Genomic DNA, 12,768 nt, shown 5'->3' on the forward strand with positions numbered 1-12,768 from the left:
CTGCGTGTTTGCGTTTTTTGCTATCGTACTACGATTTTGACTGTATACTAAGTATTATCAACGAGTAAATTTATATTTTATTTTAAACTATAAACATATTGATAAATAAAAAATGTAGTAAATATTATTATTTTTAAATTAATAATAAAATTGCTATACATAAATTATGCATGCATCACCAGGACATATTAACTGCACTTAGTAAAATAAGCTAATGATATTTAATTTTCAGTGGAGCAATTTTACAATAATGTGAAGGTACTTATTTTATTTTTCGTGTCTATCGTCGTATTTTGGGATAGATGGCTTAAAATACTTAAATACAAAAATCCACCAAAGTGACAACGTATAATAATTAATAATATATAATTAAATGATATAAGGACGAAGGACCTACTAGTGTGGGGCGGTATTAGCTACAGTCACTATCGAGTGCATATATGTTGAGTAGATGATTGAGTTCCAGATGGGTGACCGCTCGTATTCTTGACGACGAATCCTTGCTCCACATAAAACACGGGTCCCTCAACAAACCATAATCTTCCACAAAAATCCGGAATGACCTTAATTGCCAAACCTCAAAGAACAATAAAAAAATAAAAATAAATAAATATAATTGTTAGGCTCTCGTATATAATACTATGCCTGCAACGCAACGATCAATAACTTATTATTGTCCGCTCGGTGAACAAAATTCGTCATTTGAACACTTTTTCCGGACTCAGCGCGTGATCAAATCAAACCTTACCGACGACAATAATAATGGCTACTAATCTTTTTGATTTCGGCGATTCAACCGTTATTCCAAGAGCAGTTAATCGCTTTATATCGTTTTTAATCGACGTCGTTTCGATATTTCTTACATATATACACTATAAATTCAACCGTTTGAAGCTACACAGCCTATATATATACAAAATGGAATTATACACGTTTACGAGATTTATTGGTCAATAAAGAAATAAACGCATAAAACGCACGTAAGTGTATAAATATAATCTCCGCGGGCCAATCACGGATAAAAGGAATAACGCAGTTTTGTATATGGCTTTTTCCGAACGATTTTTCTTCTTCTTTTTATTTTTTGCACCGACAACGATTTGTTTCGAAAAATATAATATATAATATGAACTAAAAAATAATAATATACGCCTTCCCGAGTACCTAGTGCGACGTGTAATAATATCATTACGTATATTCTATTGGCTCTCCTTTTTTATTATTAGCAAATGAAAATACGCTCAATACTCTACATTATTGCTGTATCCGGTGATTGGATTGACCGACAATATTATCAAAAAAATATTTTAGAATGTATTTTATACCAAAAATGACTTTTATGGTTTTTCGTTTATTTTATTCTACCCAGCTGTATCATAAATAACAAAAGAATATAATATATACATTTTGTACAACGCATTATGTATAAAAAATTAGGGAATGAAAAGCTGAAAAAAACAACAACAACAAAAAACATCAAAAAGTATTTGACTTAAATATAATTTTAAGTATTTTTTCAACGTTCGGTCTAATATAAGCTTTACTGGGCCATAATTTATATACAATCTTAATAAGTTACCTAATTTGTTTTATTATTTTTATGTAAACATATAAGAAAACATGTTTCCTACGAAGAATAATATGAAATTATGTTAAAATCAAAAATGTAAGCAAACTTTGTGTAAGAATTTAATTAACTGATTTTAGACAGTCAGAAACATAAACCTTAATAATTAACACGACGAAACTACACCAAAATTGGATTTTATGGTTGCAGAGTGTTGTGAGTGTAGAATGAGAATTTAACAAAAGTATCTACCTAATTAATTTCCCCATTTAGTTAAAACAAAAACTCCAAAACTTAATTTTCCATTAGTTAAAATATTATATTTTCTATTTTTCAATATCATCTGAAAATTTATATATTTTTTAAATATTTTCACAAATTTTTTAAAATTAAATCATGTTGAAATATTATTGATTTAGATCATTATAATTTTCTATTATATTTATGTAACTTTTCAATATTAACATTAATGTTTTAAGAAAAATCCTAAACAGCTGACTACATCTACTTCGTCCGATTTTAATATCAAAACTCCCAATACACACCGAGCTTATTATGTATAAATCTATCTTGCAACCAATATGCGCATATGCAATTCAAATCTGGGGCTGCGCTAAGCCGTCCCAAATTTGTACTATACAAGCTTCCAATCCATTACTCCTCGTATGTTAACGTCTGCACCCTGGTTTGTATCCAACTCTGCACTACACTCTGGCCTAAAACTTGAGTCAGTCGACCAATTAGCCACAAAACACCACAGATCTTCCAAACAACCTTCCCATACACCCATACTAACCCATTACCTAGTGTCGTAAATCTCATCTAATACTCAACCCATTAATCCCATACACAGGCTCAAGAGAAAATACGGCAGAGATTTTCAAATCTAAAATTATTTCACATTGGGTTACAATAGTCGTTGACCTCCCTCTTCCCCTCTTTATATTATCCATTTTAATTATTGTAAATAAATCAGATTTACTTATTGTGATAACACAGATTGTAAATATAATATTTTTAATAATAATAAAAAAAAGCGGGTAAGTCATGGATGTCGCTCTGCTGTACAGTAGGTTTAGGTTAAAAATGAGTTACTGTAATAGATGGAATTAAATTTGAATCCAATGATATTATATCATTGTAAACGAAAAACGATTCTGAGCGGAGACGGTTTATCTGTCAAGGATATATTATAGATTATTAAAAATTTTCAAATCTTAGATTTAAAAAGAAAAAGTTGCTCAAATGTTTTATCTAACCATATCTTGGTAAGGCTAATATAAGTAAACATCCCAAATTTCAAGTTTTTACGAATGTTTTTAACCAAATTACAACAAAATAACTCCCAAAATTAAAATGTTTATAAATAGCTCAAAAATGGCTAATGTTTTCCAAACTTTAAACTAAAAAACAAAATCCAAAACACAACGAAAAAGATCTCTTGTCATTTTTCATCTGAAGCAATATTTCTGGTAGAAAACATCGTTCCTAATTATTTAATATTATAAAATCATGAAATCATACGTATTTTCTCCTTTAACCGCTTTTATTTCGAGCACCGTTTCGAAAATCGAAAAATACCTCTCTAAAGTACTAGGCCAAGAACATTACCTTTCAGAAACGATGCTACACTTGATACTTTTGAGCAAGTTTAGAGGGAGAAAAACTGTTTACAGAATAAAAAAGAAATAAACATCATTGTAAAAACAATAAATTCCTCGCTCCGCTCAGAATCTAAAATTAAAAATAAACATTCAAACAATATTTTTGATCTATTATATCACCATATTATTTACTCATATAGAGAGAATAATAATGTATAGATGAGAAAATATAAGGTTGTAAAAACAATTTTTTTCACATAAACTGCAAAATCACCCAACTATTTTTTTTTCAACCGAGCTTAGAAAATTAAGTAACATAACTTATATGCATATATTTTATTATTAAATATAAATGTTTTTATTAAGTATAATATTGATACGTGTGTAATGTACTAAGGTGTCGTACGTAATAATTATAAAATTGCATTTTATTTTAACGTTTAATTTGAAATTCGATGTAATTAAAAAAACAATCAACATTGGTATAGTATTTTTAACCATCGTGTTTAATTTTCACATACCACTTAATAAAATAAACAAACGAACTTTTACTAAAAATAAAAAATAATAATAATAAATAAATAACGTATAAAAAGTATTTTATCAATTGGATTTCAAATGAAATCTTTTCCCGAAAACGTTTTTTTTTTTTTTTTTAAATGTATAAATAAGATTAAAACTTTGTTGTTTATCACACCTATTTTGAATGAACTAAATAAATTAAATACGGACGAACGAATTTAAATTTAAAATGCATATTCTAATAGTATAGGTATACCTACAATCAATATGCTGTTATGCGATCAAACCACGGTAATACTGCAATGGTGATTTGAAAATAGCTTTTGGTTTCAGCATTGCATATTTAATCTTTTCTGGTTAATTATAACTTCATAAGCAGCGAACTTCTCGGTAAAAATATCGGATGCTAGATCATGCATTTTAAACGACTCCGGTTGGCTGGACATTCCTTGTACATTTTATAATATATCAGTGATCCCCTGAAATTTCGAAAAAATAAAACAATTATTTCAATGGTCTGTTAAAATTTAAAATAACTGCCAATATAAACTTGTGTAGCCGTACAAGAACCGAATCTTATAATAAAACCTAGCGTCAGTTAAACCTTTGGGAGACTTTAGTTAAACCAAATCTGTGTAAACACATTATTGTATTATTATATTAATGTAATTACATAGTTATCATTTTATTATAATTAAAATATTAATTTTATTCATAAAATTATACTTTTTTTTTCGTGATATCGACGACGCTGCCTGAACTGCTTGCGCATTACGTCGACAGCGTCACCATCGTTTATTACAAAAAATAAAATATATATAAAAATATACGATACGTTAAGTAATGTGACTATTACAATAAACGGATAGATAAAGTCATAAAATTATAACTATATCTACATAATTTTAATCATTAAGAAACTATCCGTAACACCGTATATTGTTATATAATTTTTAGTAATTTTTATAGTATCTATTGTGATTATTATACAAAAACAGTATAGTTTATTACTACCTTAAATTTAATCCCAAGTTTATAATCGATAAAAGCATATTATTGTATTTAAATCATATTTTTAAAATAGCTTAATAAGCGTTAAATGTTAGATATATTTATATGATTTTTGTAGAATTTTAAGTATTAATCGAAAATTTGATAAATGTATCCATACTATAATAAATTCCAAACAATTTGGACTAGATCACATATAATAATTGACAAACAAACTTTAAGCTCAAACATTCTATGGAATATTAAAAATTGTTTTAGATTCTAAGCGGAGCGAGGAATGTATTGGTTTTACAATGATGTTATTATTTCTTTTTCTTTTTCTTTTTTATTCTGTTAACACTTTTTCTCCCTCAAAAGTATCAAGTGCAGCATCTTTTATGAAAGGTAATGTTCTCGAGCTGATACTTTAAACAGGTCATTTTTTTTTTATAAGCATTTAAAGTTCAAATTTTGACTAAATACGTAAAAATTACGGCAATTTTCAAATTATCTTAGATAGAAATTCATAAAAGTTTTTTTTTTTAAATCTAAGATTTGAAAAATTTTAAGAATCTATAAAATATAACACAAACAGATAAACCATCTCCGCTCAGGATCGTTTTTCGTATACAATATATCATTGGATTCAAATTTAATTCCATCCATTACAGTAATCCACTCGTAACCCGTTGTACAGCAGAGGGACATCCACGACTTACCCGCTTTTCTTTTAAATTATTGCTCAAATTACAAAAATGTTTACAAATTATTATTTTAGTACTATATAAGTAAATATTCTAAACAAAATATCTTTTTACAATTTTGCAAGATTAATTTTTCCTAAACAATTATATGCCGAATTATTCAATACACATGTATCATAATTAAAAATTAATTATGATTTTTATTTACTTTTCATATCTAAAATTATAATATGATGAAAAATTAGTTCTGACTATACTTACCAATCTAAAATCTTACTTGAGTATTGCAGCGTAATTTTAAAGCTTAAAACCGTCTGCTTTTTTCTGATTTTCAGGCGTACGCGTTTACCAATATATATATATATATATATATATATATATATTTAGACGGACGCTTTACAATTTATATATATATATATATATATATGTTTATAAATCGTCCGCCTTATTACGACTATACCCTTCGGGATTTATTTAACTCATCAGGGGCTATGTTATTAATTTCAAAGGTACTTTGAGATTACTATGCAATAACGGCTTAATCCAATATAGCCAGCTTCTCGTTTTATAAGACGAAATAATTAATACAACGTTGAGGCTTATTGGAATGAACCGTAATTTTCTGACTTATATAAAGAACTCGTTCGACATCGTTATTAAATACGATTTTTTACAAATTACATTACGATGCATGATAATATGATAAAATGAGGCTAAGTAAATTAAATTGGATTGATGTTCAAAATGTTGTATCATGTAAAAATATATGAGCGTACTTTTTTAATTTATATAGAATGTATATAATAGCTTCAGGTTTTCAATTGTCGTGAACGTATAATACCTACATAGAATTTCCATGTACAAAGTGCATATATTCCACTAAAACAAACTAGTTTTAAAATATTATGAACTATGCAATATCATACTATACTGATGGTAAGTATTGTATTTTATTAATTTATTGAAATGATTTTATACGTTGATCGCTTCCTATTCCTAACGCCAGATGATATAAGCAATTTGCATTAAACATGCATATGCCTCTAAATTGCCTATATAAAGCGCCGTTCAAAATAGTAAGGTTATGTGAGAACTAAATGTGTGTTGTAATTTTGTGTATATTCATATTTTATTAAACTGAATTATGAAATAATATATTTGATCATACAAACCACTTTAAATGATTGTACTTGGAGTCACATTCTAGTATATACAAACTTAGATTTACAAGATTGATGAACATCTTTTTATATTTATATATTAACATTTATATTATATTTTGATTGTAGTGGTCACATGGTTAACAATGGATAAAATGGTTTGAATAAAAATCGACCTTCTTTAAAGTAAATTGTTAAGAAAATTATTTATTTGTTTTAATCTTAATAGCTTATAGAATAAAAAATACATACAAATAAATAAAAATGGTTTCTTAATTATTAAAATATGTTTGCTAAAAGTAAGGATACTTTCAACGAGAATAGCCCTCTAAAAAAATATAAAATATTACATGTTTAATAACCAGATTATTTTTACAAATTATAAAATATAATTCTATAATTATTAATAACTAACTATTAATACTAATAATTAACTACTATACATGTTCATGTATCATAGACGATATATTTTCCATACTTCTTATTCCTAGTATACAAAATTAAATGACTCGAAAACTATCACATATCGTTATACCAGGAAGTATAAACAACACATTATAATGACAGATAAAAGACAATTGTAAAGTAAACTTTGTTTTAGTTTTTGAAATCACTGCAACAGTAAATTTTGATATTTTTTTCAAACTAATTTATTTTTATGCATATATACGTGACCATCATTGTACTAACTAAAATAAGTATTTAAAAACTCAGGCATTTTTTTAATTATTGAATAATTAATATTTCAATGAGCCGTTGATCGTAGACTTATATAAACGTAGTTATAACTACAATATTTAGTTGTAATTTTAATATATTTTATATTTTGTTCTGGACGATATTTATATGACAACCATAATAAAAAGTTCAGAGTTAGGCAACTCAAAGAACACTATATAAATATGAGTATATAAGTAAATTAATAAATTATATTTATTTTAACTGTTATTATTCTCAAATATCTAGAATTTGATTAAATTACGCTAAAACTATTAGTTAAATAGTTTTTTTTAGTTTTATACTATACCTCTACTATTGTTGGTAACAAAACGCATTTCTTGCAAAATAATATAGTTGTCAATGTAAACTCAACCCAATGTAACTAAAATTTTGTAACCCAATGGCCTATGTCACCGAGGGTATATTTCGTTTAAAAATAAAAAAAAAATAAAACGCATTTCATTCATTTGATTTGTACTATATATTATTTTTAGACGCAACTTCAACGTAAGATTATGTAGGTATTTCAGTGGTCACAGGGAAAAAGTGAATAATGACTTAATTTTTGAAATTATTGTTTTCAAATAATTATACTTGAAGCTATTAGGGCTTCTTCCCCTAATCAATAAGTTTGGAGAACGAGTTATTATAAATACACATACCACTATATTCAAATGTTTGAATACATTTCCACATTTTTATACCGTAAATTATTATTAAGGCAGTAAATTACAATATTCTTTAATATATAGATACGCGAAATAATAATGTTAAATCGATTTTGCAGGACTTAAGGTAAACTTCCAAGCACTACAAGGTATAAAGTATGTAGCACGAGGCGTTCAACTCTCCTCGTCCGTTCGATGAATTATATCGCGTGCGAAGAAACGAATTCTTTTATATTTCTAATCAGAAAAGAGGGGGAAGTTGCTATTCTGGCACCAAATTACCTACGATAATTTATCGGTCTGAGTGAATTGTATTGGTACCTAACCTCACACATTACAGCACAGCTGGTTATTAATTATCGTCACGTTAAATTTATAGTGATAAATAACGGATTTTGAAAGCTTTGCATGATAACCTACATAAGATATATTTTACACGCATGACTGCTGGAAACGATCAAAAGCGACGGAGACGGGATAGACCGACGGGAACATAACATAACAGTACAAAATGGAAACACTAAATAATAATATATCATACGCTTTAAAATTATACACCCTAATACATGAATCATCAAATATATGTCTTATAGCCAATATATTATATAAGTACCAACATAGAACTAATTACCATATATATTTTCATTATTTAGGTACCGTAGTTACAATGATGTGAGAGACATCTATATCTATGGTAAAAAAAAAGTTTAATTTTCTACAAACTCAATGAAAAAGCATATTATATTAAATATATTTGACTATAATATATAATATATTAATATAATAAATTAAAATTAGGGAGCTAATTAATTCACATATCAGCACCTTTGAACGATATATCAAAAGAACATCTGTTAAAAGGTTTTATGTGAGCAATGGCCTTCAGATCCCCTTCCAAAAATATATAATCTAGCCCAGAATCTACCATCGAGTTTGAGACGTAATATTTAGGTACAAATTTATCACGGACAAGTAATTTTTATATACATATATGTATTATATTTTTACAAAGACAATACGCAGTAAATCGTATTGTTCAACGCACAACATTGACGCCATGAACGCCGACTCATTGACGGATTCATCGAATTGTTACGCAACTAAAGGGATACAAATAAAATTATCGTGCGTCAAGGTATATCATACAATTCATACTGCGTATGTTAAATCAAGTGTATATAATATAGATGTTTTTTAAATAACTCTTTCAATGGCAAACACACATTATCTCAACAAAAAACTACTAAAGTTTTTTCTAAAAATTTTTTTCGTCATGATTTGATGATAATATAATTTACAGAGCCATATTTATGAAAATATTTTAATTTTTTATTGTTAATAATCGTTAACTTGAAAATGTGTAAAAAGAATTTTGAAAACGTTAACTCCTATATAATACATTTTGAGATAAATATATAATAAAACATAAGTATTTGCTATTTTACTATTAAAATATAATATGCGTATAAATTTATGTATACATTAACTTCCTCACCGTTATTATTAACGTGTCTATATAGAATAATCTACATGTTCTGTCGTGCAAGCACATTTGCATAACATATTAATATTGTAATATATTGTTTGCGTTCAATAACGACATTATTATATAGCAATATGGGACACGTAGCTTTGTGTCGTGTTGTATATATTTAATTTTTGTTAAAAATAAAAGATAACCGGATGAATTACAATCAAATTCTTAATTGAATAGATAATATCATTTTGTCATCACCAATTTTATTCTTAACTGTTAAGATTAAATTAATTTTTTTATTTATTTATAAATCTGATTATCAATTAAAGTCTCAGATTTATTTGATTAATATTTTGTTTTGTTATATATATTCCATAAAGCAAACGTCAGACCCAAATATATAATTTTTTTTCATTTTATACAGTATTCTAACATCCATTATTGATATATTGATTCGATTTCAAAAGATTTTCTGTTTTTTTTTTTTATTTATTTAAATTTTAAAATGAGTATTTACAATCTGTATAGCTTGTGTACAATAAACAAATGTGATAATTACATTAAGAACAAATTGCAGGACTTGATTATTTCGAGGAGGGAGACTATGCGCATCAATAGAACTCTTTATTTTTAAAATTTTTAAAACCCTATATCGTTAGCTTTAATATTACACCATTAAAAATTATTAAAATCCTAATTGGACAGTCTCTTAGAAACCAAATGGAACAATATGCGAATCCATAGTATTTTTTTAGTATCTTCTAAACTATTTTTGTATTGTAGTGTTTTAATTTTTCGCGTAAGTTAAAATGTATTAATATATACTCGTAACTAGGTGTCTGTTAAAAGCTATAAGAAAAAAAAGTAGGTCAGCATTTCGGTGGTGGATCTTTGTCCATTGTCCCTTTGGTCCTCGGACAGCATAGTGTAATTTTATTGTATTCGATTTGAATGCAATGATTGCATTCGATAAAAAACGATTCTGAGCGGATGAGAGAATCTTTTTTATTTAATTTTATTTGTTTCTATGGTGATATACAAAGCGTTATAAGAACAGCTTAAGAACGATTTATATAAATAGGTGATTTATATAATTATAATTAGGAAACATCGTAAAAATGAAAAAAAAAAGAAAAAGCTCAAAAGTCACTAAAATTGTTTGAAAATTTTACCACATCTAGGTAAGGCTAATATAAGTAAACAACCCAAATTTCAAGTTTTTACGAATGTTTTAACCGAATTACAACAAAAAACTCCTAAAATTAAAATGTCTATAAATAGCTCAAAAATAGCAAAAATTTTCTGAACTTTAAAGTTTAAACCGTAAGAAACAGAATTTATACACAACAAAAAAGATCTCTTGTCATTTTTCATTTGTAGCAATATTTCTGGTAGAAAACGTAGTCCGTAATTATTTAATATTATTTAATTTTAATCAAAAAAAATGAAACACCGATTGGCTTTTCAAAAATCTCCAAGTCGTAGTTACCTAGATAAAGCTCAAGTGTGGAGAAAGTTAATAAATAGTTAAGTTTTAATATTTTATAGTGAATCGCACTAATATATTGAAAATATTATTTTACTTCACTATCTTCTAAATGTGTTCCATTTTTTCTTTCATTCATATACTGTTCTATTAAAAGTGTTATGACTCACTCAAATATTGAACGTATATGTTCTATAATATCTTAGTGAATAGGTTATTCCGCAACTAGATAACCAACCGTATAGTTTTCAACTGCTACATCATTAATGTTGTATTACAAATATGTAGTATTGTAATGTAAATATTTATGTTTTTTCTTTTATTATTATTACTTAAATAAATAAGCCTCGACGTCTATAATATGATCATTGGCATACAAAGAGTTTTAAGGTTAACAATTTCTTTGGATACCTATAAACAAATTATTAATATTTGACTACTCGTTTTATGTTCTTATATCAATAGGTGTTATTTTTTATTATTCGAGCGGACGTTTTAAATGATGAGTGTTCGACTGCTATACAAAACTCTTTGCATTCCCGCGAAAATTTAATAGATTGTGCATCTCACACAAAACTATGGAATTACGTCCGGACCGGAGAAAAATCCTACTGTGAGATTTTATTCCGTTTTATTCAGCCGATTAACATAATATATAAACGCCGAATCTTGCCACGATCTTCCTTCACGGGTTCGCGGCGTGTGCGTCACATCCACATCGATATATTATTTATACTGCATCACTATAATATTTCAAAGATAATAATATTATAGTGTCGTCGTCGAGTTGCCGCACCGATATAATATTATTACATTAATGGTCGTCGGCGCATAAATGTGTAGCTATATAGGTACTTACCTACGTAAATGTGGTCACAAACGGCGGCGTACGGACGATTTGGCAAAAGCGATAGTCCTAAAACTGCAAGATTATAAATACAAACGACGGCACGGGTACCCGCGCCATGGCCGACTGTGTATTTTTAGCGGTAAACCGTAATAATTTTTTAATGTACGTCATTTTTTTCAAATTCACCATCGTTCGACGTGCCAAATGCAAAACGCGTTGTTCTTTCGCGTCACTACATAATATTTTGAACGTGCATGTGTTTTGTAAACGAAAATTATAATAATATAACGTATATAACACACACACACACACACACACACACACACACACACACACACACACACACACGACACACGTGACCCGCAGAAATCGCTCGGTGCGTTCTGCGTAAAGGGTTAAGCGCATTTGAACAATAGAACTTTTGTCGTGCGGGACTTTTAGAATAATTACAACATTGTTTGTTTGCAAAAAAATATAGAGCACGAAAAAATAGTGACTTTTTTTATTTTTATCATTATATATTTTACACCGAATGCAAAAACATTTGAAATTTTTTTTGTAATAATTTTCGAGTGCTTTTGTCTCCGTTAGAATGGGAACACATTTCAGACGAACGGCAATAGTACCGTACGTACAATATACTTAAATACAATAACCAACGGGTTGTCGTAGACCTGGTACCGCATATATAGGTATAGGTATACTAGCCTTGGCTACGATTTCGCAAACCGCCGAGATAATGATGATAATAATAATAATAATATGTCCAAAGTTTCGAGTTCAACTCGCACGAGACTATTAAACGAGACGTTTGAGACTATGTGCGTATAATGTAATCTCGCAATAATTATCGTCATATTGTCATAGAAGCGGGACCACATGTGATATTCGCGCAAACGATGTTTGGATGTTCGGGCCCGCGACCGTTGAGACGCCGCAGAGACTTCATATCATTACAAAGTTTAAACGTCTTCCAGCTATTATGTTTGCCGCATACTTGTAAGATTTTACATTCACATT

At 27.9% G+C, this 12,768-nt stretch overlaps 1 long non-coding RNA gene across 2 annotated transcripts; it reads right to left on the reverse strand.

Moving 5' to 3' along the window:
* Nucleotides 1–182: 182 nt before the first annotated feature.
* On the reverse strand, nucleotides 183–12,040 carry LOC149057730 (uncharacterized). Of its 2 annotated transcripts, XR_016190969.1 has the most exons (4): nucleotides 11,758–12,040; nucleotides 11,469–11,641; nucleotides 3,954–4,172; nucleotides 183–577 (listed from the first exon to the last, which is right to left on the reverse strand). It is a non-coding gene; the product is annotated as an uncharacterized LOC149057730 (long non-coding RNA). The 2 variants fall into 2 exon arrangements; XR_016190970.1 differs by lacking the exon at nucleotides 11,469–11,641.
* Nucleotides 12,041–12,768: the final 728 nt, after the last annotated feature.

The sequence above is a fragment of the Diuraphis noxia genome, unplaced genomic scaffold (genome assembly GCF_037042655.1).
Source record: "Diuraphis noxia isolate RWA-SAM2 unplaced genomic scaffold, SU_Dnox_SAM2 contig0003, whole genome shotgun sequence".
Taxonomy (NCBI): domain Eukaryota; kingdom Metazoa; phylum Arthropoda; class Insecta; order Hemiptera; family Aphididae; genus Diuraphis; species Diuraphis noxia.